Raw genomic sequence first — 14,777 nt, 5'->3', positions numbered from 1 at the left:
TATGTATAACTGATTCACTTTGCTATAAAGCAGAAACTAACACACCATTGAAAAGCAATTATACTCCAATAAAGATATTTTTAAAAAATTGGATTTTGATTTGTGATATTTTTGGATATTTTGATACATTTGGATGTTTTTCTTTCTTTTAATAGGTGAGTTAAGCCCATTTATACCTATTAATGTGACTGAAATAGTTGGTCTTAACTGTGTTATTTTATACGTTTTTGTTTCTGTTTTTGTTTTTTGCAGTACGTGGGCCTCTCGCTGTTGTGGCCTCTCCGGTTGTGGATCACAGGCTCTGGACGTGCAGGCTCAGCAGCCATGGTTCACGGGCCTAGCCGCTCCGTGGCATGTGGGATCTTCCCGGACCAGGGCACGAACCCATGTACCCTGCATCGGCAGGCGGACTCTCAACCACTGCTCCACTAGGGAAGCCCTATTTTATACTTTTGTGTTTTATTTTATATTTTTATGTTTCTGTGTCTATGAGATTTATATCACACTATTTTTTAAAATATACTGTACTCAGGAAGATTTTTTTAAAATTTTTGTTCTAGTAGTTATTTATACCTCTGAATGCCCTTAGACACCTGTTTTCTTATTTAACTTTTTACTATCTCGTTTATCAGTGTTTAATTGTACTCTTTTACTACTATATATTTTATATGCTATAGTCAATGTGTTTTTACTAATTTTCTTTTTACTTTCCCTTCTCCTTCCATTGTTTACTTTCATTAGTACATTTTAATAATATAAATTTGATATATCATTCGTCCACTTTTATCCTCACTTTTGTTTTCAGCCTTAGATCTGTCATGATATATATTTTTATGTCCTACATCAGTCCTTCACTAAAGTTTGCCTAGACATCTTCATTTGAATGAAACTTAAGCCACAGTAATTTCCTTAAAAGGGCTCATGGCTATACAATATTGATATACATGTTGTTGTATACTTAAAACTCATTTTCTATAGGATTGATACTTGAAGGAGATCTGAGATGTACATACAATCTTTGGATCATGCTTATGATCTCTCTTTTGTTGTGTGTTTTTGAAAAGGCTGCTTCATTGTTGCTTCATTTTCTATGTTAATTTGAAATGTCTGCTGCATTTAGGGCAAAATGTATAATTGTTTTGCCCTAAAATTTATTTTCTCCCCCATCCCCAGGAAACATCATCAAGAACTCTAAGAAAAATTTTTTTCTTTATAATTAAAATGAAATACTTTTACTAGGATTAGAGTTGATTATTTGGACTTAAATTTTTTCCTCTATTTAATGGGCCCTTTCAAGATGTAGGTTTAGGTTTTATTTCTGGAAAGTGCTTTTGGATATAGTTTTAAACACTAGTGACATTCATTATTTTCTTTTTCTTCTTCAGGGACTTCAATTATATTAAAATCCCTTCTTTGTCCATCTGCTATTGTCTTACACTATATACACTCTATACTTCTTTTTTTTTTTTTTTGCAGTATGCGGGCCTCTCACCGTTGTGGCCTCTCCCGTTGCGGAGCACAGGCTCCGGACGCGCAGGCTCAGTGGCCATGGCTCATGGGCCCAGCTGCTCCGTGGCATGTGGGATCTTCCCGGACTGGGGCACGAACCCGTGTCCCCTGCATCGGCAGGTGGACTCTCAACCACTGCACCACCAGGGAAGCCCTATACTCCTTTCTTGATCTCTCTCACTTTCATTCTCTTGCCTGTTTGCTTGCAGGTCTTCAGTACACCAGGTGAATTTTCATTACATTATTGCCTTTTGGGCATGTTGAAATTTTCTTACTTATTGAGATTTTTACCAAAAAAACTCCTAAATCTTCCTAAAATGGGGAAGCCTCACATCTTAAGGTGTGTTTAAACTCAAATTCCGAATTTTTAATGGCAACTCTTAAGACATATATTGAACTTTAAAAATTGCCAGTGTAATTTCAAGGTGGTTTACAAGATATTTAGTTCAGTGGCACCCTTTTCTTTCAGTTTGGCAAAGTCCAAATTCTTTCAGAAATTGTTTTTCTTTGTTCATTTGTTTGTTTCTGGTAGGGAGATGGGATATGTGTCCACACCTCTTCCCCTTAACCAGCCAGTTGCTAGAGGATGCCTCCCCTGTCTTTTTTTCCTTCTCTTTTTTTCCCACATGTTGCAAGGTTACTCGCCACATCAAATCATTTTTACTTTGAAGCTCCTTCCATGCAGTCCATGTTCTTATCTAGTAGTGTACATTTTTAGTACTTTTCAACTCACAATGGACCTAGTTCCTCTTTCTGTGGTCTATCAGTAGATCCCCAATTCTCTCTTCCTTGCGGTTTATCTCAGAGTGATCTTTCTTACCACAGAGGCTTGTCGTTGGGTAGGAGTGGTAGGATCTGGAGTTATTTTCCTTATTCACTTTCAAATAGTTTTACGTTTGGGCATTCTATGACTTTAAGTTATTCAAATTTATTCTGATTGCTCTATATTTTTTGAAGGAAATATGAAGAGCTACCAGGAAGGCTTGAATATTATTTTTTAAACTCTTAATTAAATCTGTCTCTATATATATTCTGACTGTATATCTCTATCCTCTTACTATACATGTCTATCATTTCTCTTTGCACACTTTGGTGGGGATTGTTTTATCCTTTCACTCCTATATCTAGTTCCCAAATTAGGTTTCATCTTTACTAAGTATTTGGAATATTTTTATTGCCTCCAGTACAATTTTAAGTTCAGCAGTTTTTTTATCTTCATACCAATTATCTTGATATTTATCACCATGTCTCCAGTTCCATATGCCTAAAGTGCTCTTGATTAAGTTGAAAATTTGAATCAAGAATCCTAAAGTGAAAACTTTTTCTTTTTCTTCAAAACCTATGTTTCTGAAAAGGTAATAATTTCCCTTTATTCTTTGGTGTTGTTGCTTTCTATTTACCTGTAATATGTTTGGCAGTTTTGATGATTTTTATCTCTTTCTTAATTTCAGACAAATTTCCTCCATGCTGGTTTTCTGTTTATTATACCTGACCACTCTGGGGCAAAGAATTGCTATGCTTTTCTTGTATGTTCTATAACTTTCTGAAATAAAAGGAAACATGGAAAGTCACTTACACAAAGGAAGTGATTCCCTAAATTTAGTTCTAGTATTCAGTGGTGATGGCTGACTGTCTTACTCAGATTACAATCATTGAATGAGGAAGAGAGACATTTAGCAACATTATTTGAGTGAAAGCCCTTTCTCAGTGTTTAGTTCAGTTCAGAGGGTTTTATGTCCTGATATTCTTGATTCCACAGAACTAGCTGTCACTTTTCATGTTCAGAGACACTTCTAAGAATACTCCATCTCTAAAATGGCCCCAAACCACTAGAACCAAGAACTTCTATTTCCCTTTCTTCATTACAATAATGTTCACATCCAAAAGGAATGTAAGATCTTTTGAAACTATTAAAAATACACAGAACAATGAGGAAAACTCTTCAAAAGCAATTTTTAAAGAATAAGGAAGTTTTGCCTCCAGGTAATTTTATTTTCATGATTATAATGTGAAATAATGTGCAATTTCTGTGCTAAAGAAGAAAAAATATACAAAAATTTATGAGTGGCACCCCTTTACCAGTCAATGTTCAAAACTATTTCATAGTTTTCCATGTATTCAAACAATACTGGATTTTATGGTTCCTAATAATTTCAGAATAATGATTATTTCCATCCATAAAAAATGAAAGAGAAGTAAAAAAAACCCAAAAAGCTTCAACACGTTTTGGATACAACTACCCAGGGCTCTCAGATCATCCCCCTAAAATTCAGACAAGAAGAAAATTGTTCTATAAATGTGTTTACAAGTGTTTGCTTACTAAATGAGCATGATTTATAGTAATGACAGCATTAAAATATGAATCTGTTTTATTTTCTATTTCTTCTTTAGCATTTAAAATGTAATTTATAAAACAATGTAAAGAAATTTAAATAAAACTATATATGTATATCTATATGTATATCTACAACTATATCTCCATGGGAGGCTTTCTAAGAGTTGTGTTAATATAAGGTTGACAACCCTTTTACTATCTACTGGCTTCAATTTTCTTAGTTAGAAAAGCAGGTGTATCCTGAAGAGAACTGTTGAAGATGTCACAACTTCCACTAGAAAAACAAAATGATATCATATATAAGAATTCCATTATCTTCTCAGCATTCTAGCAGCTGGCACAGGCAGATGGTTGCTTTTTCTTTTTTCTTCCTTTTTTCTTTTTTTTTAATCGAAAGGAACAATAAAAAGGCTGTACCTCACTTGAAAACCTGTGCTTTCGTTTAACTGCATACAGAGGTAAGGGATTAAAATCTTAAATTTACAATAAAAAATCAAAATACCAGATGGTTTTATAATTGGATATTTTTTTCTCCCAGAGCAAAGCAGACTTTCGAAAAGATGAAGACATGGGCTAAAAATATGTGTACATGTAATATCCAATCTTTGTACTTGAAAGTAAAAAAATATATATATATATATTAATGAGAATTCTGGAGCGTTTGACCAAATTATATTTCATAGTAAATTATATTAGTATCAGCCATCAGCCATTGTGTATTGATTTATGCTCAGCTATTTTTAGTAATTTATACAACATAATAAATCATACTTTTTGAAATGAAAGAATAGGGTTTTATATTCCATTGAGGCAAAGATAGCAATACATTTATAAATTTCAGTTGAGTTATTTTCACAAACGATGCAAGATAATGAAAATATAAACCAAAAAAATATTATATCAAGTCAAATAATCATCAGCTCTGATATATCCAAGGTTCGACAAGAACATAATTACAAAATGTTATGTTGAGGTTTTTGAATTTTCCTTTTTGGGATATGCTCAAAATTGTCCTCAAAGATATCCATATCCTGAAGCCTGTTAATATTACTATATATGGCAAAAGGGAGTTTGCAGATATGACTAAGTTAAGGATCTTGCTATGGGAAGATTATCTTGGATCATCTGGGTGGGCTGTAAATATAATCACAAAATTTATAAAAAGAAGAAATATATAAGTTTTAAGTATTGAAATAAAATTTCATTTTAATAGCCATACTAATAAGTGAAGTTGAATAAAAATGCATCCATGTATATTTTTTCAATTTTTGCGGGGAATATTGATTTACTGTTATCAGAAAATGATGCTTTAAACACAAAGCAGTAATATTAGCCATTTCTTAAGAATCTTTTCATAATGAATACCTTATGATTAATGAAAATATTATATACCTAATTCGGGTTTTAAATGAGAAAGCTCTATGCTATAATGTAAAACTTCAAATAATTTATATTTCATAAAACTTTATTTAACACTTCTTTTGTAAAATGCACTAAATAACCATTTTGCATATATAAAATTTTACAAGTTTCTTTAATTGAATGAATTTGTATCACTACACAAGTTCATTTTTTCTAATTATTCAATGACAAAGTCAAACTATGTATACATTAAAAAGAATTTAAGAACAAATATTGATTGATTATATTATCCCATAGAATTACCTGAGAATTGTTAAGTTTGCCTTATTATGTTGCTACTGGGAGGCATGCAGTGCACTTACTGTAATGTCTAGTTCATTCAAGGTAGCCACTCAGCCATTTGGAAAAATGTTCACTTGACAATAACTTTGAAAGTTTATACATTGATCTAATTTCAACCAGACAATTTTCCTATCATTTTCTGCAACTTATTGTTATCAAAGTAGGCATTTCTTGAACCCCTGATGTAATTTCCTGAGAACTAATTTGACCATCACTTTTATGTTGACACCAAACCTTACTGTCTAATTCATAGAGACCATGCTTTCATGAAGATGGCCAGTGTAGATCAGTTTGGTAAAACATTAGACTAGCAGTTAGTAGATAAATGGTTCTCCAAGAGACACTGAACATCCTTTAAGACATGGACTGAGTGATTAATCCCCTTATTAATTCAACAAAGATTGAATAAGTATGCGTTTACTATACAATGATGAACAAATCATTAAAACATCAGTATATCTGGAGCTTAAATTCTATTGAGTAGAGATATAATTAAATAGTATGTACAGTATATAAGTAAATCATATGCTAGAACATAGTGTTATAGAAAAACTAGATGGGATAAGAATAAAAAATTCTTGGAGGGGCACTATTTGAATTTTTTAATAAATGCTTACCCTCATAGAAGAAGTAACGTCTGTGTAGAAAACTAAGTTATATTTTGAAAGGACTGCTCTAGCTGCTGGGTTGAGGATACACTATGTTTTCTTGGAGGGAGTGGGGAGGCAGAGAGAGTTTCGAATCTGTGAGTCTAGTTAGGAAAGCAGTGCTAAAACCATGCTGGAAATGTTTGCAATTGTACCTGGCTTGTAGCAGTGAAGGTGATGAGAAGTATCCAGATTCAGGCTTTATTCAGAGAGGGGAGAACCCAGGGATTTCTTGCAGAAAAATGTGGGATACGAGAGAAAAAGAAGTACCAAACATGATTAAAATATATTTGTTTTGAATAAGTAAAAGAATAAAATTAACATTAACCGAGAATGGGAAAGGTTGTAGAGTGGATCAAGCGTGTGAGGGAGATTTGGATGGGTGTTAAGTTTAAGATGTCTGTACAAAGGTCAAGTAAAAATGTGAGTGAGCATTTAGATATACAAGTCTGTTATTTATAGAAAGGAGAACTCTAGGCGTAAGATAAATATTGAGTATTTTTAAACTTATCTGAGGTATTTAAAGTCAAAAGACCAGAAGATGACAAAAGGAATTGACTGAGTATATGTAGAGATCCAAAGATTGAGTTTTGAATTCTACAAGGTTAAGAGATTGGAGAAAAGAGATGAATAAGAAAAGTAAAGTAAAGGGGCTAGTTTGGTAGCAGTATAACCATAAGATTTTGGTATCTTGGACATCAAATAAAGAAAGTACACTGAGGAAGAGGTAGTAATCAATTGTATGAAATGCTAAATGCGAAGTCAGAGATGGCTGGTGGCACTGACAAAAGGAGTCATATGAATTAAGTCCATTTGTCCATTCCACAAGAGTTTTATTCTCATACATGTAATCACCTTGGTATTCTCTTCTGAACCATCTGGCAAAAGAAGGTTACTGAGAAAATTAGCTAGTCTACAGCATATTTTTTTAGTATTTAATATTTGATACAAAGTGGTCAGGCAATTGACCAATCACCCATCTACTGATAAGGCCATAATAAATGTTGATTCATCAGAAATTCTGAAGCTTACGTCTTAGATACCCTTTCAGTCTATACTCACTCTTTGATTACATCCTCCAGTTGCCTGGCTTTATATTATCTCATATAAGATAGAAACTACTCAATTTATATTTTCAGCTCAGACTTCTAATCTAAATGCCAGAAATATATATATCCAAATACCCACATAATACTTTACTTGAGCTTTAAATAGATAATCTCAAATTGTTCTGATATCTGGTCTACCATAATTGAAATGAGTTAAAATTTACTCTAATAAGATTAAGTTGGAGCATCCACTGGAGCCCATCAGTGTTGTTGTTTGCTTTTTTTAAAAAATAATTTGTTGTTGGAATATAGCAAGATCTTCTGATTATTACCTCATGAATACAGTTTACCAAAAGTTGGAGAAGTTCAAGATGAAGACAAGTTTAGTTGCTTAGGTTTGACAATAAATACCATACTCTAAAGTAGAATTATTTGCTTAGATCTGCAGTGGAATTTTCAGCTCAGTTTAGAGTTTATAATGACACTACTGTAGTTGAGTGAAAGAGAAAATAAACTCTTGAAGAAATTTCCATGACTGAAGAAAAATACTGCAAAAAGGCTAAATAGGGAGAAATATGGAAATAGAGAAGGAGGAAAGAGGGAATGACACTAGTTCATCTCTTATCTAACTATCTATCTATCTATTTATCTATCTTTTTGAATTGAGGCTTCTGCTTCCTGAGTTGGAAGCACTGCAGAAACTACAGACAGTTGGAAGGCTAGATTCATCCTAATCTATTAGCAGCAAAAAGAAATATGACAAACATTAGCCTTCTTCAGTAGTAAGCAAACCTATATGCTGAAAGTATAACGAAGCTTAACCAAGATGAAAGTGTTCTCAGTGAACATTTTTTTCACTGAGAATTAGAATTTTCTAAAAAAAAAAAAAGAATTCGTAGTGTTTTTTGCTTTTTCCTTAAAAAGTCTAAGGTTAATTTTCAATGTGTATATAGAACTTCAAAAATGAATGATTCTTTTGGTCAACATAGCTGACTGCTGTAGAACATTGGCTAACCGCTATATCTCTATTAATGGCAGGAATCATTATGTGATTCACATCAGTAATCAGGGTACCAGACACTGCAAGGGGTAACACATTTAACCTTCACTTTGTTTCACTGAGCTATGTTTGCCTTTCATCTTTTCTGGTCCCATTACAGCTTGCCAAGGGATTGTGCATCTGTTATTAGCAAATCTGATTTTATCTTATGTCAGACAGGAGAAATGAATGATTGGCACCAACATAACCTTTTGTTTCAGGAAGATCCAAGGTATTGTGTTTCAATAGCAGTGATATAGCACATGTATTAGCCATAATCAGCTTGACAGGAAGCAAATATTGTACCTCAAAGCAGCTTAAAAGTTAAAAAAGGTGAATACCTTATATTTTATTAAAGAATGTCAGTTTACTGGCCATAATTCACTCTTTTTTAATGTAAGAAAGAAACAAAAAGAACCTAGTTTCTAAAACAGTTCAATAAATGAACATTTGCCAGTATAAAATGGATAGGTATTCCACAACAGGTTTCAATGAAAAAAAAAAGGGAAATTCAGAAAAGGGTTTGTCCCCTTTTTAATTGCAGCAATTTCTTAGAACCCCTGATTAATTATTCTTCTGCATATATTTGTGAACTATTCTTGAGAATCCAGAAGATTCTTGTGAAAGGTACAAAATGTTGTCACTTTTATTTTTTGGTCATATTTACACTGAAAGAAGCAAAAAGGGAGCAATATATAACATAATCTTTGAAGGAAAATGGGGTTGAAATGCATTAACTATGTTAGTATATTTAGCAAATACACACACACATACACACACATACACAAACACACACACTGCTCCCATCTTAATTACAACTCTGTCAAGATAAATATTTAAATGCCAAAGGCTTTTTGAAGAAATGGGAAAAAACAGTTTTAGGGTGCGCTTTTTCTGGGAGTATGATAAATTTGTGATGAAATATGTTAAAATGGAGTATATTTGTATAGAAATCTGTGAGAATTGAACAGCCAAGGAGGTTGGAGGGGACCAACCATCTGCAGGCATCATCTGTTTGTCATGAAGGCATCAGTGCTCATTAGCAAAAAGAATTGTTCCCTAAACCTACAGATGTCCACCCTGGTTGCCTAGAGTAGACTATATCCAAAGGGAAGAGCATGAAGGAAATCACCACCAGCAAATAAGTAGAATGTGCTTTCTCTGTTTTCATATTGTTAGATTGCTAGATTTAGTAATTCTCTACTATGCTCTCTCGATGGTTAGAACTTTGAAAATCAGGTGCCTATAGAATGATTAACATCAGCTCTAATTAATTATGCCCGATTAATAGGTAGTTATCTGACAGTTAATCAGTATAACATCACTAATATCTCATTTCCTCCAACTGCACTAATTTGCAAACAATCTAATCAATTGATTGACAAGTTAATGATTGTCTTATGCTCCTTTAGGTTTCTCAAGAGAATCATATATTTCTTCCTGTAACTCAGTCAAAGGAGGCACACACGAGTATTACTGTTGTTTTCTTTTCTCTCTCTCTTTTTTTTTTTTTTTTAATAGACGGGGGCATACATAGGTTTATGATCACACATATAACAAGCAGCAGCAGAAGAATCTTAATGCAAATGGTAGTGTGTTATCTAGTTTCTACCTGCTTCATTTCTAATTAACATACTACTAGTGTATTAATAACCAGAGTCAGAAATTCACTGATTAATTTATTGGATTGAGATCTGACTTAACAATGTTCTTTTCTTCCTTATAAGAAATGAGTCACTGCTAGTAGATTGGAGAAGGAATTCCTGAACCTTTAGCCCTTCCCATTGATATGGCTAGTTCACAGCTTGCTGAAAAATGTTCATTAAAGTTTTTAAAAATCATTTTATGTAAAACAGTTCGAGAATCTGAACTTGCACGGAATTTAAAAAGGTTTTCCTAGCAGTTTTCCATAGACATAAATAAAGACAAACTAGGGAGATGACATAAGTGAAATTCATTTGTTCTTAAACATGTGCCTTAATATAAGTAAGGGAAATTGAGCAATGAATACTTACAAAGTAAATTTTGCCATCAAAATCTCCTGCCACCCAGTTCTAAATTAACAGGAATTTTAAGTTCAATTTTAGGCCTAATAGATATTGTTAAGATATTAAACAAGGAAAAAAACTATATGAGTACAGGGTAATTGTAGTTCTTGGAATACACATTACAATAAAAACACCCAATTACTAACCATATTTACATGCTGAATAATGCCTTTAGTTAATTATTTGCAACCGATTGTATTGTATAAACTCTGAAGATGGGATTTTTAGAAGGGTAAAGTCAATATAAATTGAGTTCAATTCAAAAAAAAGTCATTACTATCTATGAGACAATCTGAATTCAAAACTCCTAATGGGCATTGATAACATTTGCAAATAAAATCAGATCTTAGCTTACACAAATATTAGGATATTGGGAGTCATAAGAATTAACTGTTTGTTGAGAAATTATTGTTATTTAGACCATTATAGTGCTCTTCAATTGTCAGCCTAGAAAATTCAAAGAAGGGAAATGTGAGCTCATGGTACACATGTAATTTGTACTATATCCAAATAAGCATAAGATTTTGAAAGCAGAATTTCACATAGTCTGCCACCTAGGGAAACAGAATATGATCTGTAAGTTTCAGCAGGATTCTACCTGGCTTAGATATCCACTTCTGGCTATACCTACCTATAGTAATTATTTATTTTAGAAATTTATGAAGATAACTTGAAGGATTCATTGAGAATGGTCAAATAAACACTATAGAATAATAGCTATATGTGCTTACTATATAGTTGGTATGCACAATTTTACATATAAATCTATAAGTCATAAGCTCATTACATAAGTTTCCTCAGTTCTTCCATTTTAGAAACAGTATAGCCTTCAGCTAGGAGTAAATCAGGATTTGTCTTAAATATTCATTTCCTCACCTGTATGACGCAACAGGCCATGTTTCTCCAATGAAGGTCCTTATAACTAATTGTAGAAACTTTTTTCAGTATGCGTTTGTTCAAATTATACATAACAGAAAATGGTGGTTGTATTTCTAGGCCTTATTTTTACGTAGATTTCCTACTACTTATTGTGTTGTTTCGTCAATATTCAACCTTGTATCTTTTTGTTCAAAACTGTTTTCTAATTTTTTTTTTCCTGTGTTTTGCTACTAGCATTCTACATCAGTGAGGCATGAAGGCATGGAGAATGGAGACCTAAGTTCATGATATCAGCTGAAGTCTAAAGGAGAAACTATAATGGAATTCAAAATAGTACTAGGTCTTCCTTTATGATTAAAAACAAAACAAACAAATGAAAGAAACAGAAAGGCATGGAAATTGGTTTCCACATAATATTAATAAAGACCCTTCTTGGTTGTAGTATTTTGCAATAACATTATTTGAGTATCATGCTCACTGTTGGATATAATGCTAGTACCTTTCCAAATTCTTCTAGTTAAAAATCAGAGCATGTCATATCTGGTAACAAATATAACAAACATACTCATAGTGAATCAAGATGTTAATAATAGTGGAAATTGGCTGAGGTGGGGGTGGGGAGGTACATGGGAAGTCTCTGTTATTTCCACCTACTTTTCTATAAACCTTAAACTTCTGTAAAAAAAAGAGTTCATTAACTGAAAGGATAGAAAATAATGTAAAGTATCATCTGTACAAATGACCTGCAAATTCCTTAGCATATTTAAGATTTTCAAGTATGAGACAAATCTGTTCATAATAATCACTTTACAACTGATGGTATTTTAGTTAATTTATATTCATCTCAGATTTTAAAGGCAATTTCATGGCACTTTATAGTTTATTCAAAATTATGCAACATTTTGGTGTTGCTTTTCCTCATTTGCGAGTTCACAAATGTAGAGAAAGCTGTCTCATATTATAACTTTCCTCATATAAGAGAGTGGAAGTCAGCACATCTGAAAGTGCGTAATATAACAGAATTACCCAAAATGATGTTCAGTTAAAACATCAGATTTACTGAGAATGTGAATTAAGAGAGCTTTCCTTGACTGCAGGCCCAGAGGATTAGGTATGGATACATTTCTTTGGAAACAATCATCCCCAGTTTCGTTTTATTTTGTGTTTGCCTAGTCTTCCTTACCTAATGGATGCCAAATTAGCAGCAAGTTTTCTTAAAGTTGTTTAGGAATGTTTGGTTGATTTTATAAATAGAAATGAAAGAAATGATGGTTACTAAACTAATTTGTAAATCATGTATACTTTATGCTAAACAAGTCTTCAGTAGCTGCTTTCTAAAAATGTAATCTAAAATTACACTTGATTTGACAGCTGCCACTCTGTTCAGTCAAAATATTGAAATGCCAGCCTTTCAGTTATAAGAAAACGGGAAAATTCAGGTTAATCAACATATTTATTGAACAAAAAAGGACACATAAGTGGAATTTTTATGTCAAAATATTTCATTTTTAGTAAGGACTTATCTGGCATACCTTTGGTGGCACTAAAAAGAGTTACCAATTATTCTTGTCACTCAAATAATCACATTTTATAATAAATGTTCATACACTGCATGGGTGTCTGAAGGAATTTTAATTGATAAAGGTTTCTATTTTCATTTTTCTCTCTCACTTTCCTAAAGAGATTGGACTGTCTACTCCTATTAGTTTTCCACAGAGAGTGTTACCATCCATGGAAGCTGAGAAGATTTGGCTTTCATTCTTTTTACCATATGCATATTCAAGCTGGTTGAAAAGCTGTTGGATGTCATTGTTCTCACAGATATTAAAATGAAATTGTTATATTTCCTTTTTTTGTGGTTCTCAAATACAAATGTGGCACCCCAGATGTCTAGATGCCTGTAAGAAATTATTTTCTGGAAAGAATTCAGTTGGCTTTAACTCACCTCAGGAACAATGGAATTGAAAACAAGTAAATGGGAAGAGATCAGGAATAAAGTGGCAAAAGAAATGAGAACCAGTTAGTGGTACAGTATGTAATACTTTACTCCATTTAATTAAATTGATATTTATTGATTTCCTATTATACACTGTGCTTGGCACCATGGGCGATCCAAAGATCAATTGGACGTAACTGTTTTGTTGTCAGAACTCAATCTACTGAGAGAGATAAGAAAAGTATATAAAACAAAGTCAATTCTAATAAGCAATGTAATTGAGCTATAGACAAAGAGTAAATTAAACAAAGGGAGGGGAGAGATTGCATGTAATTGAATAATGTGGGAATAATTTACTAAGGATAGACCATGAAAGATAGATGGAAATTGTAAGAGTAGGGAAGGCAAATGAAGCAGAAGGAACACTATGAGCAAACTATGTAGACAAGAAATGTCTAATTTTATTAAATAAATCTAAACAAGTTCATTACAGCTAAAGGTTATTACTAATATGCTTCTTTCCACCCAACAGTTCACTGAAAACACTTATAGCCATATGACTTTGAGAACTGAATGAGTTTGCTTTGAGAATTATATTGCTATTAAATTATTTACCCATTTATGCAACAAATGTATTGAGTTTGGGGGGCCTGCTCTGTAGTCCCCCAAACAGAGTAAATACTAAAAATTTGAACAAAATTGAATTTAATAGGTTCCTTACAGGGAAAATATGAGAGAGCAATAACACATACAATTGGTAATGGATAAATGTGTTAACTAATAGCTGTTTAGAAAAGTGAATATTTGAGATTTTAGCCCAATTCTGAAATAATATGATAGCCTGCTACAATTCTTATGGTGCTGGCAGAAGACACAAAAATCCTGGGTCAGAGATAAAGGACAATTTATCATTCATAGTAATAACTAAAGGAAGAATACCCACCTTTTCTTGCACTAATTCCCCAAGCCATTATTGTTCCAGAGTGACACCAGTGGAGCCATGTGACAGTTGTACATGTGGTAGATTGTATTACAGGAGAGGAAACCTGAGCTTAGGGAACCCAAATCTTTCATAATGTGCACTAAGCATGCCTACCCTTTGTTTCAAGATAGTTAAAAACTATCTTGGTCTAACAGGGCTGTTGTTATACAAACATCATTAAAAAACAATCCAAAACAAAGACAGTCAGTCAGTGGCTCTGCTTGCAAGATATGCAGTAATGTGAGGAACCAATGGAGAATTGTCTTCCAACAAAACTAGAATACAGTAAAGGAAATTACTCTTTCTGACTAGACAGCAGAAGGGACTAATGTATCATAGACACATTAACAGTTGAGCTGGCTCTTGACATTTAAGTAGCTATAGAATCATAGGTAAGGATATTATAGGCAGAAAGACTAAAGCCAAAGGTATGGTGATGGGAATATCAATAGCATCTTTGGTGAAGGATGGTATTGTTGAGGGAAGTGTGGATAAAGAGGGAAATGCAGAGGTATTAATTTGAACAAAATGTGAGGTAGTGCCAGGTTATGAAGGTAATTGAATATTCTCCTAAATAATTTGTTCTTTCTATAGAAGTGTTAGAGAGCCATCAAAGATCTTTAAGTTAGGCAAGAATAATATAATGTCA

This window comes from Aethalodelphis obliquidens, unplaced genomic scaffold (genome assembly GCF_003676395.1).
Source record: "Aethalodelphis obliquidens isolate GAN/ISIS:26980383/991018 unplaced genomic scaffold, ASM367639v1 scaffold64, whole genome shotgun sequence".
Taxonomy (NCBI): Eukaryota; Metazoa; Chordata; class Mammalia; order Artiodactyla; family Delphinidae; genus Aethalodelphis; species Aethalodelphis obliquidens.
This window is presented reverse-complemented; position numbering follows the sequence as displayed.